This window comes from Vulpes lagopus, chromosome 7, assembly GCF_018345385.1.
Source record: "Vulpes lagopus strain Blue_001 chromosome 7, ASM1834538v1, whole genome shotgun sequence".
In the NCBI taxonomy this organism is placed as follows: Eukaryota; Metazoa; Chordata; class Mammalia; order Carnivora; family Canidae; genus Vulpes; species Vulpes lagopus.
Window position 1 is genome coordinate 9457274 of NC_054830.1, and position 8064 is coordinate 9465337.

Consider the following 8064-nt stretch of genomic DNA (forward strand, 5'->3'; position numbering starts at 1 on the left):
GGCACCTGGCCAGTGGCGATTCCAGGTATTTGATCAACAGGCAGGAAATCGTGGGAATTTCCTGGGATTGACAAACAGAGAGGGAATCTTAGGATCAGTGATATTGTGATTTATAAGAAGAAAAATATATTTGATCTTTGTCCCACTTTCTGGCACAGAGCTCCTAAATCCCTTGGAATTTCCTGTGATAAGCATGATAAAGGTATCTTTTGTTATGTTAATGAATTGACTTTTGGAAAACACTTAAGGATGAGGGCTGGTTGCCAGGGCAGCCAACCATGTGATCAGGGGGTTGAACTTACAGCCCCACCCTCTAACCTCCGCAGAAGGAAGAGGCTGGAAGTTGAGTTCAATCACCAATGGCTAATGATTTATTCAATCATGCCTGTGTAATGCAGCTTCCATAAAATGCATAAAATGGGGTTTGGAGAGTTTCCGGTGTAGTGAACCACAATGCTTCCAGACTCCGTGGGGACAGAAGCTCTTTCATTTGGGACCTCACCCTATGTCTTTCTCTTCATCTGGCTCTTGATTCATACCATTTAATATTCTTTGTAATAACCAGTAATCTAGTGAGTAAACTAGTTTCCTGAGTGCTGTGAGACACTTGAGCAAATTCATCAAAGGAGGGGGTAATGGGAACCCCTGGTTTATACCCATTGGTCAGAAGCATAAGTATCAACCTGAGATTGCAACTGGTGTCTGGAGTGAGGGCAATCTTATGGCCCTCAGCCCTTAACCTGGGGAATCTAATGCTGTCTTCAGGTAGAGAGTGTCAGAATCGGGTTGAATTGTAGGACACCCAGCTGGCATCTAGAATTGCTTGGTGATGGGGGAAGAAACTCATATATTGATATTGGTATTGGAATCATCGGGATCAAAATGTTTCTTTGGAGAGAGGCCTTCACTACCTCCTCATTCTGAACGAGGCCCCTGATTCTACTCCCTAAGCATCTCCATCAGAGAAACTCACCACTGGCAATTACACACCATTATGTCCTCCTTGAAGGTGAACATGATGGATGAGTCAGAAAGCATGTGGTCTTTGTTCATTGCTGTGCCCCCAACAGAATACACCAAGAATCAATACATATCTATAGAACAAATGAACTCATCAATTTATACACACACTTACTGACTTGCTGTGGTTTCTGATTTAATGAAACCATTAAGGAAGAGAGTAACCAACCATTCTGGTTTTCCTTGAGCTGAAGGATCTCCTGGCATACTGTGGTGCCAAAACTAGGAAAGTCCATGGCAAGCCAGGATGTTAGCTCATCCTATAATAAGGTGCTAAATGACAACAGAATAACTCACCCGGGCAGCCTGGGTGGCTCAGAGGTTTAGCATCACCTTCGGCCCAGGGCACGATCCTGGAGTCCTGGGATCAAGTCCCACGTCAGGCTCCCTGCATGGAGCCTGCTTCTCCCTCTGCCTGTCTGTGTGTGTGTGTGTGTGTGTGTGTGTGTGTGTCTATCATGAATAAATAAATAAATAAATAAATAAATAAATAAATAAATAAATCTGCAAAAAAAAAAAATAATAACTCACCTGAGCCTTGTTCCTAACTTAGAAGAGATGCTTCCCAAGACACTCACCCACTGCTTTCCAAGACTGATCTCCATGTGGCCATGGAATCTTCCTTGGGTATTCAGTTCTTTACACTATTAACAAGTCCCATCCCTCAGTCTTGTTGAGTAGGAGTCTTGTGGGTCCAAATCTGAGATTGGGGAAGCATCCCTCCAGAGTGGGTTCGCCTGTGCTTCTGCAAGGAACCAGGACCACCAGTGACCTGGGACCACTTGGCCTCCCTTTGAGCCCCTTATCTCTGAGTAAGAGTCTCAGACTCCCCAAACCCTACCAAAGCCCAGTTTCCCAAGAGCAGACACATTGGTGACATCCACATCCATGAGTGACTTCTCCTGCCCCAGCTCACACTTCTTTTTCCTGCAATGAGAGATCCTTGGAAGTTCTTTACATCTTGTAGGACCAACAGTATTCCTAAAAATGCATCCTTTCCCAGATCTGTTTCTGCAATAGGAAGCACCTCCCCAATATTGTGATTCCTCTGTGTCATCTTACCCCAGAGTAGTGTAGCCTGGGCCCTTGGGTCTCCCAAAGTCTCAGGAAAACCACTTTTTCTTCATCCATGTAGCCTCAGAACCTGTTCAAGGGTCTTCCCCAGACCAGCACCCTTGCCACTCCTCTCTTTCCTCTCTGCTTCCCAGAGCCATCAATCCTAACAGCTTCTCCTCCCACAAAAGCCCAAAGCCTGCATGCAGAGCCGTCTGGCACAGGAAAACCAGGGCCCCTTGTCCAGGAGAAGACAGATGGTAAGAAAAGAAGGCAAGAGGTCATATCCACGTTGGAAGACACCACTCAGTCTCAGCTCAACTTTGGTAAAATCTGAGGTTGGGAAACCTCTATTTTGTGTTTTCCCTTTTTTTTTTTTTAAATATTTTTTTTTTTTTATTCTTGAGAGATAGAAGGAGAGACAGAGCCAGAGACACAGGCAGAGACACAGGCAGAGGGAGAAGCAGGCTCCATGCACCGGGAGCCCGACGTGGGATTCGATCCCGGGTCCCCAGGATCGCGCCCTGGGCCAAAGGCAGGCGCCAAACCGCTGCACCACCCAGGGATCCCTGTGTTTTCCCTTTTTATGTGGATTAGTTATCTTTCTTTTTTTGTTTTCTCTCAACCACGTAAAGCAAAGCTGCTTCAGAAAAAAATGAGTTTTCCTTCTCCATATATTTTGGTCACCTGGAGAGCAGAGGGACCCTGGCTCCAAGTTTGGTTTTGATCATAAAGCGGATGAAAGTGTGGCACCCACATACCGAAGGGTATTAAAAACAAAAAGAGCTATGACTCACATAATTGAGATATCCAGGGAGAACAGGGGCAGCCTCTCCAGCAGCTCCAAAATGGTTTGAGACCAAGGAAAGGTGCCTGGTTTTTATCAAAGTGACAAGAGATAACAGATGTTGGTGAGGATGTAGAAGAAAAGTAACCCTTGGGAATGTAAATTGAGGCAGCCACTAAAGAAAGCAGGATAGAGATTCCTTAAAATATTAAAAATAAAGCTACCAGCAATTGTGCTTCTGGGTATATAGCCATAGGAAATGAAATCAATGTCTCAAGGACCTATCTGTACCCCCATGTTCACTGCAGCATTATTCACAAGAGCCAGGTCTTGGAAACAACCTAAATGTTCATCCACAGATGAATTTTTTTAATGTTATTTATTCATGAGAGACAGAGAGAGAGAGAGAGAGAGGCAGAGACACAGGCAGAGGGAGAAGCAGGCTCCATGCAGAGAGCGTGATGCGGGACCTGATCCCGGGACTCCAGGATCAATTCCCGGGCTGAATGCAGACACTAAACTGCTGAGCCACCCAGGGATCCCTACAGATGAATTTTTTGATGAACACTTGCCTAGATCAGCACAGCATCAGATAACAAACACAAACACCCAAGGAATTGAAAGCACTTGTTTGCCAAGGCCTATTTAGAACTTATATGGAAGAGTTTAGAAGAGTTTAGAACAATCACTGTCAAGTTACGTCCCAAAACATAGACACTCTGGGACACTTGGGTGATTCAGTCAGTTGGGCTTCCAACTCTTGATTTTGGCTCCAGTGGTGGTCTCAGGGTTATGGGATAGAGCCTTGTATTAAGCTCTGTGCTCAGCATGGAGTCTGCTTAGGATTCTCTCTCTCCCTCTCCCTCTCCCCCTTCCCCCACTCACATGCACTTGCTCGCACTCTCTCTTTCTCTCTCTCTTAAATAAATATTAAAAGAGAGAGAGAGAGAAAAACACTATAGTTTATTGAGCACTTAAATGTGGTATTTCACCTATAAGTCTTTCTGCAAATATTACTCCATGGCATTATACACACATGTACACCAATGGCAGGAATTTCCATAATTTTCTAAAGGAATGTTTTGTCTTTGTGTTATCTTGAGTTGGCCATGATTCTTTCTTTTTGGGGGGTGGGGGTGCCTGGGTGGCTCAGTTGGTTGAGCATGCCAATCTTGATCTCAGCTCAGGTCTTGGTCTCAGGATCATGAGTTCAAGCCCCATGTTGGGCTCCATACTGGGTGTGCAGCCTACTTAAAAAAAAAAAAAAAAGCCCCATACCATTATTTTTTAGGGGAGGGAGGGGAGAAGGAGTAGAAGGAGAAAGCGAGAGAGATAATCTTAAGCAGGCTCCACAGCCAGCGTGTAGCCCAACCCAGGGCTCAATCTCATGACCTGAGATCACGACCTGAGCTAACAATTAACCAACTGAACCCCCTAGGCATCCCGAGTTGGCCATGGTTTTCAAATGCTGTTCTTATTGCTTAGCTAATGATAAATCGTGGTGGGTTTAGCTTGTTATTGTCAATATAATTTGTTGTGGGGTGTTTGGCAAATCCTACAGGGTTTAATAACACTCATTTGCATCAGCAGTATGTTTGGTCTATAATTTTTCAATAAGTAGACTTTAAGTCATGTATGCATTGAGTGAAAATAGGAATCATCTACACGTGTATTGCTAAAGCAGATGTTCCCACAATTCTCCAACTTTTAGGATGACACTGTTTTTACCACCCAATTGTTTTCCACTGAAAAGTGGGAACAAAAAAAAAAAAAAGTGGGAACAGGTGGGGTCTTCGTTCCCCCTTAATTGTAGTGGGGACAAAAAAAAAATTAGAGCTAATGACTTAGTGGACTTTGTACATACCAGTTTTAATTAGCCAGAAAGTTTATGTGGTGGAGTAGTGGGGTATATATTTGAAAAACTGCTCTTAAATTGTGGAAGGACTAAAAGCTTGATCTATAGAGGGGTTGGCAAAGTCCTGTATAGAACCAGATAATAGGGCAGCCCCAGTGGCAGAGCGGTTTGGTGCCACCTGCAGCCTGGGGTGTGATCCTGGAGACCTGGGATTGAGTCCCACATCAGGCTCCCTGCATGGAGCCTGCTTCTCCCTCTGCCTGTGTCTCTGCCTCTGTCTCTCTGTGTGTCTATGAATAAATAGATAAAATCTTTTTTAAAAATGGAATCAGATAATAAATTATTTTGTTTGTTTTCAGGCTATCCCATCTATATTGCAACTCTGGCATTGTAGTACAAAAGCAGTCATAGATCATATGTAGGTGAGTGGGCATGGCCAATAAACTTAATGTGTGCCAACAAAACTTTAATTACAAACACAGGCAGCCAGCAAATCTGGTTGGTGGGCCATAGTTTGCCAACTCCTGGTTTAGGAATTTGGACTTACTTTGGTTGAACCCCTGAAGATGTTGCAAGTGTGAATTTCAGTTCCCCATGTCGATACCTAAGAGAAGATGTAATTTCATTTTTTTGGAACAATTTCATTACTAGTTCAAACATCCATTCTGTGAGGTGGTGGAAACTTCATCCTAGCTGATTTGAGGACATCTAATCAAAGACCCAGGAGGATAAGTAATAGAGAAAATAGAGAAAAGGCAAAACTCAAAGATAAGAACTGCAAATTTTTGAAGACTTATGAAAAATGTAAAGTCCACTAACTGAAGAAGCATAACCTATCCCAGGCAAGATAAAACAAATAAATGGATGCCTAGATCATCTTGGTGAAACTGTAAACACCAAAGACAGAAAGATCGTTAAAGCAGCCAGAGTACACCTTACCTACAAAGGAACGTCAGGGTTAATTAGCAGACTTTCCAACAGCAGTGATCGAAGGCCCACCACACTGAAATGTAATCTTGACAGCTTTAAAGGAAAAACCATTCCCCCCGCAAGGAACCTTGGCAACTTGGGTGCCATGAGAGCCAAGAAGGCCATTAACAAGGATCATGGGCCCTAGCATCCAGAAGAGCAGGGCACCCATGGAAAGTACTAGAGAAGGTAACAAAGTGGCTGTCATTGGGACTTTAACAGTAACAAAACTGTTGTGAATAGACCTTTACCTGGATACAAATTAATCCCTCAGAATTTTGCAACACAGGGACACCTGGGTAGCTCAGCAGTTGGGCGTCTGCCTTCAGCTCACGGAGTGATCCCGGAGTCCCAGAATAAGTCCCACATCTGGCTCCCTGCATGGAGCCTGCTTCTCCCTCTGCCTATGTCTCTGCCTCTCTCTCTGCGTCTCTCATGAATAAATAAATAAAATATATATTTTTAAAAAAAGAGGAATCCCTGGGTGGCTCAGCAGTTTGGCACCTGCCTTCGGCCTGGGGTGTGATCCAGGAGACCCGGGATGGGTCCCACGTTGGGCTTCCTGCGTGGAGCCTACTTCTCCCTCTGCCTGTGTCTCTGCCTCTCTCTCTGTGTCTCTCATGAATAAATGAATAAAATTAAAAAAAAAAAAAAAAGGATTTTCCAACACAATGTGGGAGAAGAGATAATGAGGTCCTACAGGCAGAAAATAAGGAGTTCTTGAAATTCAGGCACTTATGTTAATGTGGCCTCATCTATGTCCACAGGCTAGATGGGACCAGACCCACTTCCTTAGGGTCTACTAACTGACCAATAAACCTTAAATCCCGGGACCCTGGGATCACGACCTAAGTCAAAGGCAGACACTCAACCACTGAGCCACTCAGGTACCCCTAGCATATGTCTTTAACCACATGCCCAACCTGGCCTATCACCATGTCCTTATTCCAGCTGTCGTGAGGGTGGGGGGAAGAAAAGCAGAGGACAAGCATTTCCTTTTAAGGAGGCAACACAGATTTATGTATTGCTGTTACTATGTTCTATTGCTGGGACTTTGGTCTCATGGCCTTATATATCTAGCTGCAAGAGAAGCTGAATAACCATATGCTCTGCCAAAACTCAAGGGCATTCTATTACCAAAAGTATGAACAGGGATTCCTGGGGGGAGATGACAACACCTGCCATGGAGGGCAGGGGTAAGGAAGAGCATGATGTGACTTGACAATTGTTTGCACTAATAGTAAAATCATACCAGCTAACGTTTACATATGATATGCCAGGCGCTATTCTAAGTACTTTACCTGCACTAATCCGCTTAATCCTATTATTGTTATAGTTACTAGTATTAATCTCGTTCTATAAATGAGAAAATTAAGATATAGAAAGGCTAAGTGATGTGACCAGTTACACACAACTAGTAAGTGGTACAGCTGGAGTTTTAAAACTTTAGCCAAAAATCCATTTTCAAAAAGGTGACTTTGCATTTACCTGCAAAATAATTATTTGGAGGGATGCCAAAGGCATTCCCAGAACAGTGAACAAGAAAGCTCACAAAACACCTGACTGGCAATTTAGTACAAAGAAGGCAAACTGCTCTTGAACATAGAACAAAAACCTTCTTTCTAGTTCATCTCTAAAGGCAAACACTTTGAGAGAACATACTCTGTTCACCCATGGGATAAAGTCAAAGCAATTTCAATACCAGGGTTTCATCCCTCTGCCAAATATGGGCTTTGTTTCTAACCCCCTTGGCTAGAAATCTTCAGGATCCAGAGAATGTTCCATTCGGGTCTCTAACACACAGATGCTGAAAGCAAATGTCTGTCCCCTGGGAACCTTGGCAGGGAAAAATCTGAGAACGGCTCTTTTTGCTACCAAGCTACTTTGGGAATTAAGATCATTAAAGGCTAATAGCAGCTGTTAGGTACTTAGCAAATGTAGCTAATCAGCCTCCCACACATGGGGAAGTGTTCTAAATACACCACTGCTGCTAAATCCCATGGTGACTGCAGTACTATCCATCTCCCCGCTGACCAATTAGAAAGAACGGGATAACCACCTTGGGCAAACAGCAGAGGCAATGATATGTCACAACCTGTGATCTATCACAATCTGTGTGGCTAGATTTCAGGTTGAAAGTGTCTCTGGACTGAGAAATATCGCAGTAAAAATGATGCATAACAAAGGCTGGAATTCACTCTAGTTTATCGTGCTCCAAAGCCCATGCAGGAAGTTCTGATTCAGGAATCCAGGGCAGAGGTGGAGATCTGCAGTTCTAGAAAGTTCCCATGTGTTACTGGTGCTGCTAAGCCATGGAACACACTTTGTGGAGCAAGGATTTCAACCAGTTCACACCCCTGCCTCCCCCTAAGAATTAGGA